This window comes from Apodemus sylvaticus, chromosome 1, assembly GCF_947179515.1.
Source record: "Apodemus sylvaticus chromosome 1, mApoSyl1.1, whole genome shotgun sequence".
In the NCBI taxonomy this organism is placed as follows: Eukaryota; Metazoa; Chordata; class Mammalia; order Rodentia; family Muridae; genus Apodemus; species Apodemus sylvaticus.
Genome location: NC_067472.1, coordinates 32,626,141 through 32,648,580, shown reverse-complemented (window position 1 = coordinate 32,648,580; position 22,440 = coordinate 32,626,141). Strand labels below are relative to the sequence as shown.

The following is a 22,440-nucleotide window of genomic DNA, read 5'->3' as shown; positions in this document are numbered from 1 at the left end:
GGGACCGGGAAGACCACTCCAAGGGGCAGTCGGGGCAGCAAGAGCCACTCAGTGTCCTTAGGGAAGTAGGCATTTCTGTCTGTTACAGTGACGCAGCCACAGCCCTGGGTACTTGCTGGAACTCAGGCCTGAATACTGAAGAAGGGAAACTTGCTTCTACACGCGGTATTTTAATTGGCCCGCCTTTCTTATCATTTGTCCATAGCAGGACAAAAATCAGATAAAGTGCAGAAGAGTGAATTAGAGTGAATTAGGGGATGACAGGGGATGAGGTGTGCAGTTTCATTCATCTCTCTCTTCTCTCTCTCTCTCTTTCTCTCTCTCTTTTCTTTTAGTCCCTCAACCCTTTAGGAACTAGGTGCCTGCCTTTTATCTGATCATGTCAGGGTTAGTGAAGGACCAAAGTGAAATTATGAGCTTGGCTTTTGAGGTACTAGCCAGGGGCTAGGATAGGGAGGGGGGGGAATGCTTCAAATAAGCATCTCCAGGAAGACTCTGGCAGCATAGGAAAATAATGTGGCTGCATGTAAACACGACAGGAAATAGAGTCATTTGTCACGGCCTTCCCCTCTGTACACGCTTCCCTGTTCCTCTGTCTTTCTGTCTCATCATTCACTGGAGATCTGCCTTGCAGGGCATCAGTGGGAGGAGTGGTCCTTGGTGGGGTGAAGGCTCAATAGATGCCCCAACAAAGGGAAATCGAGGGGGAGGGGAGGAGGGAGTGGGTAAGGTAGAGGAGCACAAACTTGGAGGAAGGGGGTGGGAGGAGGGGTTGGGGGTTTTCGGGGAGGGGGGAAACCGGGAAAGGTTTTACCATTTAAAATGTAATGAAGATTATATTCAATAAAAAAGAAGAAGAAGAAGAGGAGGAGGAAGAGGAGGAGGAGGAGGAGGAGGAGGAGGAGGAGGAGGAGGAGGAGGAGGAGTTCTTTAGCTCTATTCCTTAACTCTGCTAGATTAGTATAGTAAATGAGAACTCAGGGACGGGGCCATTTTTACTGACTTAGACATCGGTGCTATCCTAGGGAATTGCAAGCATGGGGAAATCAGCCTGTTTTCCCTTTTTTGTTTATCAAACCATCCAGTGCTAAAGAAAGTCCTGAGAACCATGGATCCAAAGAGTTAGCTGCACCTCTGTCATGATGGCTTATGTTTGCTGATGAGTGTTTTCAGACAAGTGAAACTCAGAGTTGGGTTTCAGGATAGAGACTATGGGAAAAGAGGAAAGGGGTTCATTTCAACACACAGGGTCCAGCTGTATCAGCAAGAAAAAGATGACACTAATCTGCATCCCTTTCCTGTGCATGACTCTGTGTGTGTGCTTTAGTCACCAAGAAGAATGGCTAGAAACAGCTATTTCTGGAATTTTTCTGGAGTTCTGTGATTTCTGGAGGTCATTTACAAAATTAAGTCGGAGTCACTGGTGCAGTGCTGGCTGCATTTTCTCAGAACTCTGGGTTGTTTTTTTTTTTTTTATTTTTTTATTTATTTATTTATTTTTAAGGCTTGGACAGAGGAAGAGAGATGAGAGAAGAGGTATGTTATAGTAGTCTTCAGACATTTGTCACCTCAGAGCTCTGGAGGAGAATGTTCCCCCATGAGTAACAACATCTGACTTTCATGAAGATTCACAGCCACTGCAAGTTCACATCAGAGGGTCGTGGAGCTGAGGTGTGAGGATCAGTGTCATGGCTCTTGCTAATCAAACCTCTACGACCCTTTACCACCTGGCTGGAGACTGGAGTTCCTGTATAGCAACTCTTAATGTAGCATCTAAAAACTAGAATAATTTTTTTATTAAAAAATCAACTATGGGATAACACACCTTGTTCAGCCAGCCTTGATAACAAAAGTAAAAAATTGGAATTTTCAGAAATATGCTCTCATTAGTAAAAAAAAAAAAAAAAAAAGCCCTGTCCAATGAGACACACCAATTTAGCCTGAGGTCAAATAGCTCATGAAAATTTAAGTTCTAAAATTCAGAACGTTAAGTATGAAGATGGAAAAAATGATATTTCCAAGTTGGCAGATTATTGAAATGATCTAAAATGGAGACAACTTTTGAGTCTCAACAGAAGGGAATTTTTAAAACTTACATTGGAGATCACTTGTGCGGGGATTTTAAAATAAGCATTTGAATTACATAAATGTAAAACTAAAGGTCCTAATCTGGAACAGGACTGTTACAATGTCATTCATTCATTCATTCCACAAACATTTTTTGAGCACCTGCTGTATTCATAAAAGGCACTGATTACATGAGGATGGCTCTACTGTAAGTTGAGTTGCCTTGAAACTCTGTCCCTCCGTCACCCCCCAGGCTCCCCAACTCCCAACCCTGGGATTTGAAATAGGGAGGTACAGTCCTTAAACTGGGTGTTTGTAAGAGGATCCCCACCACACAGCAGAGGGGTGGGGATGAAGGACAATGCAAAGTTTGACTCAGCTGGATTTTTTTCTCCGCAAATTTTTTGGTCATTGTGCCCACATCTTCTTCAGTACAGTTTTGTTAAATATCACAGTCCATTCTGCATCTGGGGAAATTACAACATGGGATTCCAGTGGTTAGTGGGAGCTGACAATAAGCAAGCATCCTTCAGGAATTCTCTGAAATCCTTGGGGGAAAGTCAGAGCGACCTTAGTAGGGTTGGACTTGAGGGGCTCGAGGCTATTTGGACTTTGATTACAATGTGGCAACTTGAAAGCCAGTGAATTCTGACAGGTGTTACAGGTCTTTGTGGGCGACTTGGGCACTCATCCCAGAGCAGCAGAGCACAGACCCATAGGCTCAGGTCACTGGGCATTGAAAATCCAGATGACTTTATTTGCAGGGATACAACTTCCTGAACATGTGGATTTCAAAGGTGATAGACAGCCTTTGGTTTCTCATTGTTTTTTTTTTTCCTTTAAAAAATGTAATTACATGAGCATGCATGTGTCTATATGTTGGTATACGTACATGTGAACTCAGGTTCTTTCAGAGCCCAGAAGAACGTATCAGATCTCCTGGTGCTAGAGTTACAGTGGGCTGCTTGATGTGGGTGCTGGGAACGAATCTGCAAGTGTACACGTCACACTCTTGGCCACTGAGCCATCGCTCCAGCAATTCTGCTTCCCTTCATCCTCCTCAGTCCTCTCCTACACACCCTTTGCGCCCCACCCCCAACAGTGAGGATGCTAACCCGCTAACCTGTATGAGCATTTGCTATCCTGAATACTGATTAGATGTTCTGCATGAATTATTTTGTTTTACCTCTACACCAATGAGGCAAAACAGGTGGAAATAGCCTTAATTTCCCAATGAGAAAGGGGTGCTAAGAGTGCTATGTAACCAAGCAACTGGTAGCTAACAGTCCTGAGTCCACACATAGGCTAAGCAAAGTCCAGAGCTCGCCACACAATCACATAAAGGATTTTAGGATTCACCTAAGCAAAACATAATTAAGAGGAAAAGTGTATTTGGAGAAATGCTTACTGTTTCTAAGCACGGACACTGACCTTCATCTGTAACCAAGGGAGACAGGTCTGGATGCTCGCTCTCCACTTAGGAAACTACAAAAAGGTACAAGAATCGAGGACACACAGTTTCAGCCAGATCATGCATGACAAAGCCAAATGAATCTTCTAGGATGATAGGCATAGAGAAATGATATCTATTGGGGGCAGCTAGTTTCTTAGAAGGATAATGAAAATGCGAGGTTTCAAGCACAAGTTGCTTTATGTATCTGGGATCCAAGAGTGTGCTTGCAAATATCCCTTGCCCATTCAAATCCTAGCTACAGAGAATGGTGCATCTGTGGTCCATAGATAGTAGTACACAATGGACATGATCTGGAGTCAGGGCCACTGGATACAAGAGGGCGTGCTTCAGTAAGTCCTGAAAGCAACTGCTAACGACTATAACAGAGAATGCGTGCTTTATTTTGAGGCAGGGTCCTCTCTATCTGGTTCAGGCTCTATGGTATTCATGATCCTCCTTCCTCGTTTCTTGGATGATGAAAGGCAAAGCCTGGACAAGAAGGCCCAGCTATACACCAAGAGCTTTATAAACTGAACCATGATAAAAATTAGAAAAGAAGTGAAAACAAGTGAAGAGGTCTCAAATGTCAGTCTGAAGCTTTCTTCTTTTAGTCAGTAGGTTCAAAAGACCTACAATTACTCTACCACATCTCTCTCAAGGTCCCTCAGAGCTCTCTGTCTGAACTCAGACCTCTGTAGATCAGTAAGTGGTGCCTGACTGAAGACACGCAGGCCATGCTTGCTCAAGGGTCACGCCTCTTTCCATTTCTTCCTTCCTATGGCTTCCCCTAAGAAACACTAACCACTTGGCCCCGTGTGCTCTCCACCTACTGATTAATCACGTATAATTTCTTATCTTTCTTTGGTCTTTAGTTTCTGCTTTTTCAATATAAAACTCAAGTAGTATGTAGCCCCATTCGAGTCAGTCTTTGCTCCCTAGAGACTTTCTAATGTAAATAAGAGAGATTTGGGGAGTCTACATTATATTTCCAAGGGTTGATATATAACTAAAACTGTTCGTTTTATCATCACAAAGATAATGAAATGTGCCAGGGACAAGGCAAGGTCGAAAATAGATACTTGCATTATCTCTTCTCTAATTTCCCCTCTCCCTGGACCTGCAACCATATTTTTAGATGAACAAGACAGCTAAGGGAAAAAGAGAGAATGTACAATCAGAGCTATCAACTTGTGAGCACCCGAGCTGGGCTTTGTGTAGTTTCTTTGTAGAATTTGATTTTTAAACCTAAAAAGACCCTTCCTCCGGAGCCTGCGCCTTTCCTTCGCACCCCTCTTCTGTACTGGCATCAGTTGTTGAAACATTTGTAGCCTTGTGGCCTTTCGCTGCTGAGTTCCCAGAAACTGTTTAAGGTAGCAGTGTTATTTGTCTTTTGAGCCTCCTTCCCACGAGGGACAGCACACCTCAAATTTACCCTTCAGCACGAGTTTCTTTATTTTGTGTTTTCAGCCTGAAACTTACTCTGGAACTGAGGATGATTTTCTGACCCTCCTGCCTCTAGCCATTAATACTGGGATTAACTGCTGTGGGCCACCATGTCCTGCGCAGAAACTTCTGAGATAAAATGTTGCTTTGCAGGGATACACCAAGCTTTGACCTAAGTGAGTTATCAAATCAGACCTAACCCCTCCAGCGACTCTGACCATGATATTACCCAGGTGTTAAAGCCCCTCACTAGATCCTGGATAGTTTGTCCTTTAGTTATCTGCCATGGAGAGAAATGATGAGGGGATGTCTACACAGAGAAGGCAAAGCCTCCTAAGTTCAGTCGATTTTGGTGTTCTGAGTGACCTGGACCTAGGAAGAAAGGGTCAAGCCTCTATAGTGGGGAGGGGAGGGCTTTGCGGAAGAGTTTTAGTTTCTTCACAACACACACACACACACACACACACACAGAGAGAGAGAGAGAGAAGACACACAGAGAGAGGCCTAGGCAGAGAAAATCACGTTTGTTCCTAGCATCTACTTTAGGGTTGTTACTGATTTTTCTTTCTTGTTTTTTGGATCACCACACGCCCCACCTCAACTGCCCCAGGGTGATGCCCAGGCACCACCTTCAGGCTGAGTGGTTGTCAATTATTCCTCTTTCCGACCTTAGCAGTTGCTGGAATAAGAGCGTAATGCCTCTCAGGTAGAGATCCAGGTGAAGAAAGAAAGTTTGTGTTTTCTTTTGGCTAATGCCCCTGAGGCACCCTGAAGATCTATCCACATATAGGAGGCCTGAGGAAGCCTAAGGAAAATACAGAGCTGCCAGTACCTAAGGAACAGACTGTGCTAAGAAGCAAACCTTGAGTTCTCATTGGCTCTCTCCAAAGCCAGTGCTACTCAGTTTTTAATGTGCACACCAACTGCTGCGCATCTTACATGCATGCCTAGGGTGATTCAGTGGGTCTTGTGTTGAGCTCAGGATTCTGCAATTCTAACAAATTTCTTGGTAAAAATTGAAGCTCCACGTGGAATCACACCCGGCTCAGCAAGGACCTACAGTCTGGGTCCCTGAGCGCGGCGGGCGGCTACAGCGTCTTCCAGCTTCACTTCCTGCCTCGCCTCTCTCACTTTCCTTTTTCTACTCTACACATCAGTGACTTGAAAAGCGCCACGCACAGCACACCGTACTGTTTTGGTGCTGTGTGGGTTTATATATCTTCCCTCTACCCTTCTTGCCCATCTCTCTTTAGTTCCCAGGCTTCAAGTCTCAGCTCCTGTGTAACCTCTGCCATTAAACCTTGGGCTCTTCGCCCTCCCAGGATGTCTCTTTCCTCTGCGTTCACCACCCAGCGATTGTATGCTGTTTTTTTGCATCGGCAACCATAACATAGAGTTCCTGCTCACTTGGGCCCCACATAAAGTCTCCTAGCTAAAGAGGCAAGAAGGACTGGATTCCACGCTACTCTCCATTTGCCAAACGTGTCTTATTTCAGATGGCGGTATCTAATACACTCAGACATGATTGTGATTGGTTGTCTATATTCTCCTACCAGACGGGAAGTCTTTGACGAAAGGTCAAGACTCATCTTTCTGTATCCTAGAACGGTGTCTAGCACAATGAATTTACATTGAAACAAGATGTTCAGTGAATAAATGAATGAACAATGAAAGAGCTGGGAAGGTACTGAGAGGATGTACAGAGGAGAGTTCCATTCCATCCTAAAGGTAAAACAACAACGGAGCTGTAAGTGAGGCTTAGGAATGCATTAGCATACCACAGAGAGGGCAAAATTGCCAAAGCTCTGTTCCGCTAAAAGGACTAAATATACTGGGGAATCAGTGAGAAGAAGTAAAAAGGACTTGTCAGAATCTTAGGTGGACTCCAAACTAACATAGAAACCATATCAACCACATCTCTTCTGGATCTAAGGAAGGATGAGGGAGACAGGATTTTAGCTTGGTTGATAGAATCCACTGAAAGCAGTTTCTACAGTACAAAAACGTGCAGTGAATAGGAAGCTATTCATAACAGAACCCTTAATTTCTTCATTATATGCAGTTTTCATTTACTGAATTCACTTCTTATGTTGAGTGCAAGAAGCAGCAGACAGCTTGTTTCTGCTCTCAGTTCCCAATTCCGAGGTCCCAACACCCTTGACATTTCCTGAATGACGGAGATGACAGGTGCATCGTAAATAGATCCCAAATCTCCTGGGATTTCCTGAGCATAGGATCATCTTTGGTTCTTTTTAAATTAGATGCTTTGTGTATGGAATCCACCTTTGTGTATGTCTGGTGCCCAAGGGGGCTAGAAGAAGGTGTCTGGTCCTCTGGGACTGGAGTGACAGGTGCTTATAAGCTACCATGTGAGTGCTAGGAATCAAACCTGGATCCCCTGGAAGAGCAGACAGTGCTCTGAACCGCTGAGCCCTCTCTCTAGCTCTGAATCTTTTATTCTAATAAGGTGGCTTTTGGTGGTCATCTAGATACTTCATAATTGGAACTCGTTGGGCCAGGACTTGAAGCTTGGAATTTCTGGTAGCATGACAATCTCTGAGAAATGGACTCAGGAAGTAAGAAGCAGGAAGTATAGTATTAAATCAATCATACCTTTGACTGTAGAGTTTGGAGATCTCTGGGTAACAAACACACCCATGAGCCTGTCGGTTGGTGCTGCTCAATTCCACAGAGCAGAAGGTCCTATAGTATTCTTGGAGCCTTTCTCTTTCTATTTATCACACTTATAAAATAAGCCAGTAGAAGTACTGAGCTGTTCTTCTCAGTTCTGTGAGCCTCTGTTGCAAGTCATTGAACCTTAGGGGCAGGGTCGCAGGAGTCTCTATTTGTTGCCTGAAGTTGGTACGGAGTAACAGAGACCTGAGTGTAGCTTTGGCAGCAGAAGAGAGGCAAGTCTTCTGTGGGTGCCACAGCCCAGGAAATGTCAGAGAAGAGCTGCACTTTAAAACACCCAGCTGGTATCTGCAGGGTCGGCCAGGTGACGGCTGAAGAAAACATCGTGCCTGGTGTGGGGTATGTCAGAGGAGCAACACTGTTTTTATATTAAGGTTAAATTTGGAAGCAATACAAAGGATGTGTTGAATTATAATCGAATTAAAGTTACAATCACAGCTGGGTGGTGGTGGCGCACGCCTGTAATCCCAGCACTCTGGGAGGCAGAGGCAGGCAGATTTCTGAGTTCGAGGCCAGCCTGGTCTACAGAGTGAGTTCCAGGACAGCCAGGACTACACAGAGAAACCTTGTCTCGAAAAAAACAAAAAACAAAAAACAAAAAATAAATAAATAAATAAAATTACAATCGCTGATGTCCTTGGTTTTTTTCAAGAGGTACACAAACCAGATGAATAAGTACTTTAATATAATTAGAGAGAGAGAGAGAGAGAGAGAGAGAGAGAGAGAGAATGAGAGAGAGAACCTGGCTTAATACAGTCTTCTAAAAGTTTATAAGATCTGCTTTGAGGATCTCCTCTGCCTTGGCCAGGCAGGTCTCTCTAACAAGGCTACAAGCTCCTCTAAGTTTGGTACTGTGTATATACCTGGGACTTGTGTCACCAAAGGTACTAGATGTGCACGGAGTTTACAGCTGTCAATGCCATGATGAACACAGAGAAGAGTAATGCCCCACAGGCAAAAATATCCAGAATTTTACTCTGGGCCTGAGAGAGATTCCTCTGAGAAGTGAGCCCGCAGCCAGGGCTTGGCTTTCTCTCCTGACAGCACCTTGCTCTCCTCCGGGCTGCTGCTGCTGAACAGATGCCTGTGTTTTTGCAGCAAGGGGAACTGAGAGTGTTGGATACTTTATCATGTGACTTCAGGATGAAATGTATTCAAATCAGAACTGTAAATGAACACACACACTTACAGAGAAAAGAAAGTGGGGTAAAATATAAGAACTACCCGTTTTCCCCCTTCAAAGTTTAATCCCAGGCCTCCAGACTCTTTGACCAGTGGAGCATCCAGTCAGGAAGGCTTGCCTCATGTTCTCGCTTAGATCCCCATAGAACTCTGAGAGCTCTGCACCTCAAGGACTTTCTTGTCTGTGTTTCTAGAACTAGACATGTGATGGGAGTGATGTAAAATTATTGAGATGTGAAGTCTCCAAGGTGTCATGCATTTCGATACTATGACCTCCAGGAGCCCATTTTTGCTAAGGTCAAAACCCCGGGGAATTGCAGTTTCCTCTTCTTTTTGTTTTGCTTTGGTTTTGGATTTGGTTTTTTTCAAGACAGGGTTTCTCTGTTTAGCCCTGGCTGTCCCGGAACTCACTCTGTACACCAGGCTGGCCTCGAACTCAGAAATCCGCCTGCCTCTGCTTCCCAAGTGCTGGGATTACAGGCGTGCGCCACCACTGCCCGACTCAGTTTCCTCTTTTATAGGCAGTACATTTGTGTTTTGTTCTCTGAGCTATTTATAGAAGACAATGAACTAGTCAATTCCTTCTTGCTTTATGAAAATAAGGCCTGGAGAAGGCCTTAGTAGTTAAGAACACTTGCTGCCCGTGCAGAGAGCTTGAGTTCAGTTCCTAGCACTCATGTCAGGCAGCACACAGCTGCCTGTGAGCCCAGCCCCAAGTATTACAATACCACTCCTGACCTCTGTGAGCACCAACACACACATACACACACACACACACATACACACACACACACATACACACTCACACACACACACACACACACACACACACACAAACACACACACACCAAAAATCCAGGAAAGTTAAATTCTAGGATGCTATTTTTTAATAAGTTGTTTAAATTAGTATATATAACAGTGCACTTCATCCATACATTTTTGGACTTGCTCCCCACTCCCACTACTCACCCCACCCCTGTCCTGCCCCCAACCCACCTGCTCTGCCCTGCCCCACCCTGCCCATATTTCCCCTGTGACCTGGCCCCTGTCCCTGCCCCCTGCCTGCCCCCAGCCCACCATCCTGCACCGGGCCCTTTCCTTAGCCCAGTTCCCTTCAGCTCTACTTTAATGCCATGTGTATTCCATTACCTTCTCTCATTCCTCATTAGCTCTTCTTCACAACCTCTCTTCTTCTTCTTCTTCTTCTTCTTCTCCTTCTTCTTCTTCTTCTTCTTCTTCTTCTTCTTCTTCTTCTTCTTCTTCTTCTTCTTCTTCTTCTTCTTCTTCTCCTTCTTCTTCTTCTTGTTCTTCTTCCTCTTCTTCTTCTTCTTCTTCCTCTTCTTCTTCTTCCTCTTCCTCCTCTTCCTCCTCCTCCTTCTCCTGCTCTTCCTCTTCCTCCTCCTCCTCAGGTCCCTCTCTACTTTCATGAGCTTTCTCCCAACACACATATACAAATACACAAAAAAATTAAAATCTAGGGCCTGGAGAGATGTCTCCATGGTTAGAAGCAGTGGCTGCTCTTTGAGAGGACCTGGGTTCAATTCCCAGCTTCGGTATGGTAGCTTACAGTCCTGTGTAATTCTAGGAGATCCGACCTTCTCTTCTGGCTCTTCTGAAGCCAGGCTCACACACATGGTACACAAATGTAGCCGCCTGCGGCTAAGGGAACCAAGGTCACCTGAAAGGAAAGGTAAGGATGAAATAGAACAGGCTGGCAAGAGAAATAAGGAGCCAAGACAAAAGGTTTTCTGATCAAGGCTCAAAGTTTAATGGGGGGGGTCTTCAAATATAAAGGCAGGGGGACAAACCCTTCCCCGAAAGGCTAGAAACTTGTCAACAAAACCAGTTCAGTTGTTCAGCAGGTGCTGGCTTCACGACTCAATAGGTCGCCTGCTTAATTCGGGAAATTGTAGATCTGGAAGAAAAATGGATTTCACCTTGGTGGGATCAGTCCACCTTAGGTGGGGGTGATTGTAGCTAGCACTGAAGTCCGGAATTCCCGATCAGAAGGCTGGGGTCGGGGGCACACATAAACATATATCCAGACAAAACACTCATGCACATAAAATAAAATTGAACTTTTTCTAAAGATTTATTTATTTATTTTATGGATGTGAGTACACTGTCACTCTCTCAGTCATATCATCGAGCCATCATGTGTTTGCTGGGAATTAAAATTGAATTCTTTAAATTGAAATCTAGGGTCCACATTTGAGAGAAAATATTGCTATTTGTCTCTGAATGTGCAGTATTTCATTTAACATAATAATTTAGAGTTGCATCCATTTTTCCTAAAAATTTTATGATTTCATAAATAAATAAAATCCTGTTGTATATATATCTGTCACAGCAGGATAATTTTCCTTATCCATTCATCTGACTGGTTCTTTTTCTTAGCTACTATAAGCAATGCAGTAAGAAGCAAGGAAATGCAAGTCTCTATGAAGTCCTGGCTGGGCGTCCTCCCGGTGTACACTGAGAAGCAGCATACCCAGTCGCTGTGGTTCCACATTAATTCCCCATCAGTGGCGAATAAGGGCTCCTCTTTCCCTACACCCTCCCTCCATCTGTTGTCATTTTCTTCCTTGGTATTAGCCATTCCAGAATGTCACTTAACAAGCAATTGTGATTCATCTTTTATAACTAGTAGGCCTGGCACACCATCTCCAGAGTCCACACACCTTTGATTTCTTGTCTGGCATTTGAGTTCCCCAGTTGGAAAATCATATCTCTAGCTACCCTCCTTCAATATATCTGCTTGAGTAATCGAGTGTTAAGTCCAGTCGTGTTTTCTTGGACAGCTCCCTTTCCCAAAGTCCATGGAGAAGCTGGCTATCAGCCCACGAAGCCTTGTGCACTTCCGACGTGAAGGGGCCAGATGGAGACCAGCTCTTGTGTATCAGCAGGGAGAAGGGGATCTTTCCATTCACTTAGCAAGAAGCATCTTAAGGTTGTGCCCTTCCCTTCCCCGCAGTTTCCACTGTAGCCAGCCGCAATCGAGGAGGTCTGAATATCAAGTTCACATGATCAGCCTCTAAGACATGTCATGTGCTCCTGAGGCAGGAAGACCTAGCCTCAGCCTTGCTGAAACTCACACGTTTCATCGATAGGCATTTAGGGAAACAACTGACCATAAATCTTAAGAACTCAAGTCCTTGCAGATGCAGATAAACCTTATCAGTTTTCGTTCCTTTTGCTGCGAGTGTGAGCAATATTATAAAAATGAAAAAAGAAGGCTTCAAGTCACTCTACTGACAATCCTGTCCTGTGGGTGAGAAAAATAACCAAACCTTGGGGTAGTATTTAAACGTGGGGCAGAAATTTAAACCCACCCCTCATAGGCAAGGAAAACATTTTGCCACACTACGTTCATGATGCACTGTTAATATGTGACTTGAAAAAAATTATATTTTTAGCTCATTTTCTTGGAAGAACAAGGAGGAGGGAGATGGAGAAACAAACAAACAAGCAAACAAACAAAGTAACCCGTGTGGTAGAAATGGCTCCTAAGATAAGACGCATGGCTCAGAGTGAACATTTTCATTAACTTAGAGAAAACATGAATTACTCATCCACTCCATAATTCTAGGGCATTAGGCTCACACAGTAACGTAAAGATGGAGGCACGTCTGCTCTGAAGATGGAGGCAGGTCTGCTCTTTGGCCTCTTCGCCACTTTGCTGCTGTTTGTCCTTTGAGTCTGATGGGACCTTTTATCTTGGCAGAACTCTGAGACACACTCACGAGGGTCATGTCTTTTGCCCACAGGCCTACACAAGGAATCTTGCCACCATGTTTGGGCCACAGCACTCAGGCCAGGCCTCCACAGGCTCCGTCTGCTCTCCACCTGCTGGAGGTTTTTTTTTTTTTTTTTATTCGATATATTTTTTTATTTACATTTCAAATGATTTCCCCTTTTCTAGCCCCCCACTCCCCGAAAGTCCCGTAAGCCCCCTTCTCTCCCCCTGTCCTTCCACCCACCCCTTCCACTTCCCCGTTCTGGTTTTGCCGAATACTGCTTCACTGAGTCTTTCCAGAACATGGGGCCACTCCTCCTTTCTTCTTGTACCTCATTTGATGTGTGGATTATGTTTTGGGTAACCCAGCTTTCTAGGTTAATATCCACTTATTAGTGAGTGCATACCATGATTCACCTTTTGAGTCAGGGTTACCTCACTTAGTATGATGTTCTCTAGCTCCATCCATTTGCCTAAGAATTTCATGAATTCATTGTTTCTAATGGCTGAATAGTACTCCATTGTGTAGATATACCACATTTTTTGCATCCACTCTTCTGTTGAGGGATACCTGGGTTCTTTCCAGCTTCTGGCAATTATAAATAGGGCTGCTATGAACATAGTAGAGCATGTATCCTTATTACATGGTGGGGAATCCTCTGGGTATATGCCCAGGAGTGGTATAGCAGGATCTTCCGGAAGTGAGGTGCCCAGTTTTCAGAGGAACCACCAGACTGATTTCCAGAGTGGTTGTACCAATTTGCAATCCCACCAGCAGTGGAGGAGTGTTCCTCTTTCTCCACACCCTCTCCAACACCTGCTGTCTCCTGAATTTTTAATCTTAGCCATTCTGACTGGTGTAAGGTGAAATCTCAGGGTTGTTTTGATTTCCATTTCCCTAATGACTAATGAAGTTGAGCATTTTTTAAGATGCTTCTCCACCATCCGAAGTTCTTCAGGTGAGAATTCTTTGTTTAACTCTATACCCCATTTTTTAATAGGGTTGTTTGGTTTTCTGGAGTCTAACTTCTTGAGTTCTTTATATATATTGGATATTAGCCCTCTATCTGATGTAGGATTGGTAAAGATCTTTTCCCAATTTGTTGGTTGCCGATTTGTCCTCTTGATGGTGTCCTTTGCCTTACAGAAACTTTGTAATTTTATGAGGTCCCATTTGTCAATTCTTGATCTTAGAGCATATGCTATTGGTGTTGTGTTCAGAAACTTTCTCCCTGTACCGATGTCCTCAAGGGTCTTCCCCAGTTTCTTTTCTATTAGCTTCAGAGTGTCTGGCTTTATGTGGAGGTCCTTGATCCATTTGAATTTGAGCTTAGTACAAGGATACAAGGATGGATCAATTCGCATTCTTCTGCATGCTGACCTCCAGTTGAACCAGCGCCATTTGTTGAAAAGGCTATCTTTTTTCCATTGGATGTTTTCAGCCTCTTTGTCGAGGATCAAGTGGCCATAGGTGTGTGGGTTCATTTCTGGATCTTCAATCCTGTTCCATTGATCCTCCTGCCTGTCACTGTACCAATACCATGCAGTTTTTAACACTATTGCTCTGTAGTATTGCTTGAGGTCAGGGATACTGATTCCCTCAGACTTTCTTTTGTTGCTGAGAATAGTTTTAGCTATCCTGGGTTTTTTGTTATTCCAGATGAATTTGATAATTGCTCTTTCTAACTCTGTGAAGAATTGAGTTGGGATTTTGATGGGTATTGCATTGAATCTGTATATTGCTTTTGGCAAAATGGCCATTTTAACTATATTGATTCTACCGATCCATGAGCATGGGAGGTTTTCCCATTTTTTGAGGTCTTCTTCCATTTCCTTCTTCAGAGTCTTGAAGTTCTTGTCATACAGATCTTTCACATGTTTGGTAAGAGTCACCCCAAGATACTTTATACTGTTTGTGGCTATTGTGAAGGGGGTCATTTCCCCTGCTTATCCTTTGAGTATAGGAAGGCCACTGATTTGCTTGAGTTGATTTTATAACCTGCCACTTTGCTGAAGTTGTTTATCAGCTGTAGGAGTTCTCTAGTGGAATTTTTCGGGTCACTTAGGTAGACTATCATGTCATCTGCAAATAATGATAGTTTGACTTCTTCCTTTCCAATTTGTATCCCTTTGACCTCCTTATGTTGTCGAATTGCCCGAGCTAGTACCTCAAGTACAATATTGAAAAGATAAGGAGAAAGGGGGCAGCCTTGTCTGGTCCCTGATTTCAGTGGGATTGCTTCAAGTTTCTCTCCATTTAGTTTGATGCTGGCTACCGGTTTGCTGTATATTGCTTTTACTATGTTTAGGTATGGGCCTTGAATTCCTGTTCTTTCCAAGACTTTACAACCCTGCATTCCCAGGATAAAGCCTACTTGATCATGGTGGATGATCGTTTTGATGTGTTCTTGGATTCAGTTGGCAAGAATTTTATTGAGTATTTTTGCATCGATGTTCATAAGGGGAATTGGTCTGAAGTTCTCTTTCTTTGTTGGATCTTTGTGTGGTTTTGGTATCAGCATAATTGTGGCTTCGTAGAAGGAATTGGGTAGGGTTCCTTCTGTTTCTATTTTGTGGAATAGTTTGAAGAGTATTGGTGTTAACTCTTCTTTGAAGGTCTGATAGAATTCTGCACTGAAACCATCTGGTCCTGTGCTTTTTTTTGGTTGGAAGACTTTCTATGACTCCTTCTATTTCTTTAGGCGTTATGGGACTGTTTAGATGATCTATTTGGTCCTGATTTAATTTTGGTATTTGGTATCTGTCAAGGAAATTGTCCATTTCCTCCAGATTCTCCAGTTGTGTTGAGTACAGGCTCTTGTAGTAGGATCTGATGATTTTTTGGATTTCCTCAGTTTCCGTTGTTATATCTCCCTTTTTATTTCTAAGTTTGTTAATTTGGATACTTTCTCTGTGCCCTTTGGTCAGTCTGGCTAAGGGTTTATCTATCTTGTTGATTTTCTCAAAGAACCAGCTCCTGGTTTTGTTGATTCTTTGTATGGTTCTCTTTGTTTCTACTTGATTGATTTCGGCCCTGAGTTTGATGATTTCCTGCCTTCTACTCCTCCTGGGTGAAATAGCTTCTTTTTGTTCCAGGGCTTTCAGGTGTGTCATTAAGCTGGTAATGTATGCTCTCTCCATTTTCTTTTTGGAGGCACTCAGGGCTATGAGTTTTCCACTTAGCACTGCTTTCATTGTGTCCCATAGATTTGGGTATGTTGTGTCTTCAACCTGTGTGTGGAACTGTGAAAAGCAAGACCAGTTCCCAGACTCTAACAGAATCTATTTCAAATCCACTGCCCCTACCCTGACCTGTTCTCCTCAGAACTGTTGCCTGTTCTCCCTCTTCTCAGGGACAGGTTGCTTTTATCCTCTTTCTCTGAAAGACCCAGCTCTCCACACTCTGTCTTTGCTCACTTTTTCTGTTGCTGTGAGAAATCAATCTAATCAATCTAACTAAAGCAATTTGGGGAAGAAAGGGTTTGTTTGTTTTTTAACTTCTACCCTGAGGTAACAGTCCATCACTGAGGGAAGCTTGGGCAGAAACTTAAGGGAAGAATAGAAACAGAGACCATGAAGGAACACTGTGGTGGCTTACTCCTCTAGGTTGTTTATACAGCCCGGGACCATCTACCTAGGGATGGCTGGACTCTCCTTCATCAATCATCAGGCAGGACAGTCGCCACAGGCTCTTCTGATGGAGATATACTTCAACATTGTCCCTTCTCCCCAGGTTGGCTCTACAGTGGTCCCTGGAAACCAGGAATCGGATGCATGGCAGCCTTCGAGGAGGCAGAAAGGGTAAGGGTGAAGCTGAGGGCTAATGAGAAATTCATAGGATTTAAGAACAAGTGCGATATAAAGTCTGTGAAATAGATCAGTTAAAGGGTGATGCTGAAATAGCTTAAGCATCTCTGCTGGGTGTGACGTGGGCTTCGGAAGCAAGATGGTGCCTGGTTTATTGGTGGTATGGATGGTGGAGGCTTACAGGCCGCAGTCTACTTGAGAAGAAGGGCACTCTGCTGAGAGGATACCTGGCTAGCCAAGCAGGCAGGTGAATTATGGGTCTCGTTGTTTTAAGGACTCAAGAGCAGGAAAATCAAAACAAAATTGTGATGTAGGAAAGGTTATCTCCAGAAACTCTCATCCCCTGTAGGTCATGTTTCAGGAATCTAGCTTCCTAATTTTTGGTCAAACTTTGCTTTCAAGGACTGATCTGATAAAGTCGTTTATATGAAAGGCCAGCTACTAATCCCGCAGCAGTTCACAGCTCTGGCTCAGTGTGTGAACACCCACTGGTGAGCAGCGCTGGCTCAGGCTGCCGGAACGCTGACAGTGAGTGGTATGTGGCTCTTACTGGTGACAGGCACCATTCCACGCACTGACCATTACCCTCAGCCCAGTGTATACGTGGAGAAACTGAGGCACCAAGAAACTGTGACTTGCCCAGGGTCACACAGATAATAGTGAGCAGAGCAGAAACTATAATCCAACACCATGGTTCTGTGCCCAGAACCTCTACACTGGGAGTAAAGGTGGAGGGGTAGACATTTTATAAAAATGGAATTTGGAGCCAGATACAGTGGCACACACCTGGAGTTCCAGTTTCGCAAAAGGCTGAGGCAGGAAGATCACTTGGGTTCATAGGTTCAATACTAAACTGGATAACATAGCCAGAACCTATTTTTAAGACGAAAAGAGAGCTGGGGGAGAGGAAGAATTGGAGCAGGGGTAGGGGTGGAAATAGACAATATATGCTGCGGGGGTAATATTCTGCAAAATATAGGTCACAGGTGTCAGCCTCCTACTTCTAATTATTGTGACATGGGCTATGCCCAGAAGTAACCTGAGGCAATTTACTCAATTTCATATGTTTCCTCAGACATATAAATGTCAGAGGACGAATGGCCTTTATACAATGTTATTTCTTAATGACAGCACTTAGAATAGAAGCCATCTGACAATAACCTATATTTCTACTGATAAGTAGCTGGTTCAAAAGTAATTGTAGTCCTCTTAAATTGAATAGAATTCAGCCATAAATTGGCTTAAGGAAGATCTCTGTGTACTGCTGTAGAGAGATCTTTAGGGTGTCTTCTGTGGAAATAAAATCACGGTGCCAGACTCAAGTATGCTATAATTTGGGTAAATAGTTGAAAGGAGTGCGTGTTTATCTATACAGTTGCATGTTTACGAGTATGGAAACCAAAAGAGTTGGTTACTTAGAGAGAAGAACTGGGTGGATGTGGGACAGGGAAGTGAGAAAGGAGACAAAACCGAGGAGCATCCCGGCAGGAGGCACACGCCATATTCAGGAAGCATAACCACAGGATTCTTTCCCAGGGTGTGGACAGGGCTAAGAGCAAAAGGCATGGTAAGCAAGCTTCTGAGGTGAAGCCCTGCGGTCTGAGGCCCCGAGGAACAAGGGAGACGGAGGAGGGAATTAACGAACCGGAATCCAAAGAAAGGTTTTGTTGATGAGAAAGTGCAAGAAATCCAGCCACTGCGGACTTGGTCCAGCTGAGAAGACGCTGGACTGGAGGGTCCTACCCAACCCTCTCCTGATTGTGGGTCTTTTCTTATCAGTGCCTCCTAGTGGGCAAACCGTTGATGTCGCCGGAGCAGAAGAGGTCCTCTCAGCTTCCTTCCTGCTAAGGCCCTGGAGCTGACCTGCAACTGCAGCACAGAGAATTGGTCTTGAGAGAGGGCATGCAGGGAACAGTCTCCATGGCTTTCTCTGTAGCTCTCTTGGGTAGTTTCTCTGAGTTTAACCACACAAATGTGAAACATGTGTAAAGGAGACAACTTTCATCCACACGCAATAATAATAATAGTGATAATAGTTAATATTAACAATTAATAATAATTATAATAATAAAATTCAATATCCTCCGAACGAAGGGTTGGTTGGAGACATGTAGTTTCCAAGACCTTTCTTCCAATCTAAATTGTCTTTGAAGCACTTTTACAAGTCTCAGTCCACGGCGCCACCTAGCGTCCAGGAGAAGCTTCACACGCTAGCCCTCCAAACCTCCCAGCAGGTTAGCGGGTTTCCACTGCCAATCAGATTCAATTGGGAATGATCTTCCATAAAGGGGGAGGATAGATTTTGAAACTTAAAATATTTGGAGGTTTTTTTTTCCTTTTAGAACAATAGTGGAAAATTATCTACATTCAATTTTGGATTGACTCATTATGATTTCTCTGGGAGAATATGTGTCAAGCTGCTTCTAAGGTAAATACCACCTGTAACCCACCACTAAACATTCTGTGAGCTGCTTCTGAGTTTGCTCCTCCCCATGTACGTGTTCTTAATACAGAGAATCTCAATCCTGGCTGCAAAACACTCCCGTGGACAAGCTTCTTCCAGAGATTTCGTTCTCGCTGATTTACGGAGGGGCTGTTTAAAGCGCCGCTGTAGCTTTAATGGGCCACCGGGACCAAGAGCTCTTGCTTGTGCTACTGAGGAGCCTGCCGTGAGGTATGCACCTGCAACTAGGAGGTGCAACTAGGCCCGTGTAAAATGGTGTTCTAGCTCCGCGTTCCTGCTCCTGGCTGCAGGCTTGGCACCCTGCCTCCTCTTCGGCTGTCACAGGCCTACCCATCTTCCGGGGCCTGCCTCAGGGTTACCTCCTCTAAGACTTGCTCCATTCTTATCCCCTATGTTAGAGCATCTGATGACTTTAACAATAACTTCTGTAATTCTTTTTTCATAATAGAAAAATAAAATGATAGGGTTTTTTTTGTTTTGTTTTGGCATAGGGGCTCACTATGTAGCCCAGGCTAGCCTGAAACTCTCTTCTTGCCTCAGATTCCTTGAGTTCTGGGATTACAGAACCATTATATATAATATATGGTAATAATTATCATATAATATTAATACTTATAATATATTATCTAGAATATATTATGCCAAGTTTAAACTTTATTTTAATGAACTAATTTTTAGCAGTCAAAGGTATATTTATGTGAAGTATAAATTAAACTCTTCAAAATAGGGAGTGTGACCAAAGTAAGGAAATGTGAAAAATGAGGGGAAATCTTTGCCAGCTATATATGTGTATCTAATAGACAAAAAAACAGCAAAAATTAAACACCTCATAAAACTAATTACCAATCAATAAATGGGCCAATGAACTGAACAAGCAGTTCATGAAAAGAAAAAAAATAGCTGAAAGGATAGAAAATAATACAGCCTAACTCTAATGACCCCAAGAAATCAGGAGTTTAAAATGCTATCTCATTTTGTTAGAAATTAGGTAAAAGGTCACATTCCAGAGCCCACCCTTTGTTTAGACCTAGCAGAAAGGCCTTGAATAAGAGATCCTGGACCCATAGGGTAACTGGAAATGGGCTAAGCTTATCTTGCTTCTGTAAACTTTCGCCATTACTCCTAAGCAGGAGTTTACACAGCTGTAGACATTATAGGAAACTAATTGGTCCACTCAGCGTGGGCTCCTATAATTTAAACTGATTGGCCTAAAAACTATGGAGTGGTACAAATCGATTGGCTCACATTTCACGGGCTCTCAATGCTAAGAAATGATTGGTTTGTGATTCGAGGGCTCTGTCGTAAACTTATAAAAGCTGTCGGAATTCGGCACTCGGGGTCCATTGTCCGTGGTGCATGACTATGGAACCCAGAATTCTGGAATAAAGAAATCCTCATGCTATTGCATCGAGACCGTTTCTCGAGAGTGATTTGGGTGTCGCCTTCCGGGGTGTGGGGTGCTGGGGCACCCTCGGTTTTTTGGGGTCTTACATAGCCAATAAATATTTTTATTAATATATTGAGCTATATTACAGAGATATAGAAATAAAAACAATATGGTACTGGCACAAAAACAAACACATAGATCACTGGGGAAAATAGAAGACACAAATACAAGTGCACATAATTTCAGCCATTTCATATTCAACCAAGATGTCAAAAATGCACACTGGAGAAAAATAGCACCTTCAATAAATAGTGCAGGGAGAATTGGATGTCTATGTGTACAATAATGAAATTAGATCCGTATTTATAAGCCCACACAAAAGGCAGGCTGCTACTCTAAATGGGTTGAAAACCTTAATGTGGACCCTGAAATGCTAGAACTGCACAAAGGAAGCTCGGGTAGTGACCCTGCAGACACAGGAAATAACTTTTGTTTGTTTTTTTGTGTTGTGTTTTGTTTTGTTTTTCAAAACAGGGTTTCTCTGTGTAGCCTTGACTATCCTGGAACTTCCTCTGTAGACCAGGTGGACATCAAACTCTTAGAGATCCACCTGCCTCTGCCTCTGCCTCTGCCTCTGCCTCTGCCTCTGCCTCTGCCTCTGCCTCTGCCTCTGCCTCTGCCTCTGCCTCTGCCTCTGCCTTCCAAGTGCTGTGTTTAAAGGTGTGTGCCACCACCACCTGGCTAAGAAATGACTTTCTGAATTCATCTCTGTTTGCACAGAGTTTAAGGCTAAGAATTGGCAAACAGAAACTCATAAAACTAAAGAGCTTCAGTACATCAAAGGAAATAATCAACCAAGTAAAAAAGAAAGCTCATGCCCCCAAAAGGATTAGTGTTAATGTCTAGACTATACAAACAACAACAACAACAAACCTTGAACATAAAAACAAAACAAACCTTGAACAAAAAAACAAAGAACCCAAGTTTTAAAATGGGCTATGGAGCAGAACAGAATGTTCTCGAAACACAAGTGGCTACTAAACATTTGAAAATGTGTTCAACATTCTTAGCTATTAGGGAAGTATGGATTTAAGCTACTTTTTTTTTTTTTTGAGATAATTCTTTTTTTTTTTGAGCATTTTTTTTATTCGATATAATTTATTTACATTTCAAATGATTTCCCCTTTTCTAGCCCCCCCCCACTCCCCGAAAGTTCCGTAAGCCCCTTTCTCTTCCCCTGTCCTCCCTCCCACCCCTTCCCAGTTCCCCGTTCTGGTTTTGCCGAATACTGTTTCACTGAGTCTTTCCAGAACCAGGGACCACTCCTGCTTTCTTCTTGTATCTCGTTTGATGTGTGGATTATGTTTTGGGTATTCCAGTTTTCTAGGTTAATAACCACTTATTAGTGAGTGCATACCATGATTCACCTTTTGAGTCTGGGTTACCTCACTTAGTATGATGTTTTCTAGCTCCATCCATTTGCCTAAGAATTTCATGAATTCATTGTTTCTAATGGCTGAATAGTACTCCATTGTGTATATATACCACATTTTTTGCATCCACTCTTCTGTTGAGGGATACCTGGGTTCTATGGGACCTCATAAGGTTACAGAGTTTCTGTAAGGCAAAGGACACCATCAAGAGGACAGATCGGCAACCAACAAATTGGGAAAAGATCTTCACCAATCCTACATCAGATAGAGGGCTAATATCCAATATATATAAAGAACTCAAGAAGTTAGACTCCAGAAAACCAGACAACCCTATTAAAAAATGGGGTACAGAGTTAAACAAAGAATTCTCACCTGAAGAACTTCGGATGGCGGAGAAGCATCTTAAAAAATGCTCAACTTCATTAGTCATTAGGGAAATGCAAATCAAAACAACCCTAAGATTTCATCTTACACCAGTCAGAATGGCTAAGATTAAAAATTCAGGAGACAGCAGGTGTTGGAGAGGGTGCGGAGAAAGAGGAACACTCCTCCACTGCTGGTGGGGTTGCAAATTGGTACAACCACTCTGGAAAGCAGTCTGGCGGTTCCTCCGAAAACTGGGCACCTCACTTCCAGAAGATCCTGCTATACCACTCCTGGGCATATACCCAGAGGATTCCCCACCATGTAATAAGGATACATGCTCTACTATGTTCATAGCAGCCCTATTTATAATTGCCAGATGCTGGATTTAAGCTACTTTAAGATTCCATT

General features: G+C 43.3%; 1 long non-coding RNA gene across 1 annotated transcript; it reads right to left on the bottom strand.

Annotated features, from left to right (window-relative positions):
• Positions 1-1,061: 1,061 nt before the first annotated feature.
• On the bottom strand, positions 1,062-7,959 carry LOC127677576 (uncharacterized). The gene is made up of 3 exons (XR_007976519.1): positions 7,577-7,959; positions 3,499-3,552; positions 1,062-1,209 (listed from the first exon to the last, which is right to left on the bottom strand). It is a non-coding gene; the product is annotated as an uncharacterized LOC127677576 (long non-coding RNA).
• Positions 7,960-22,440: the final 14,481 nt, after the last annotated feature.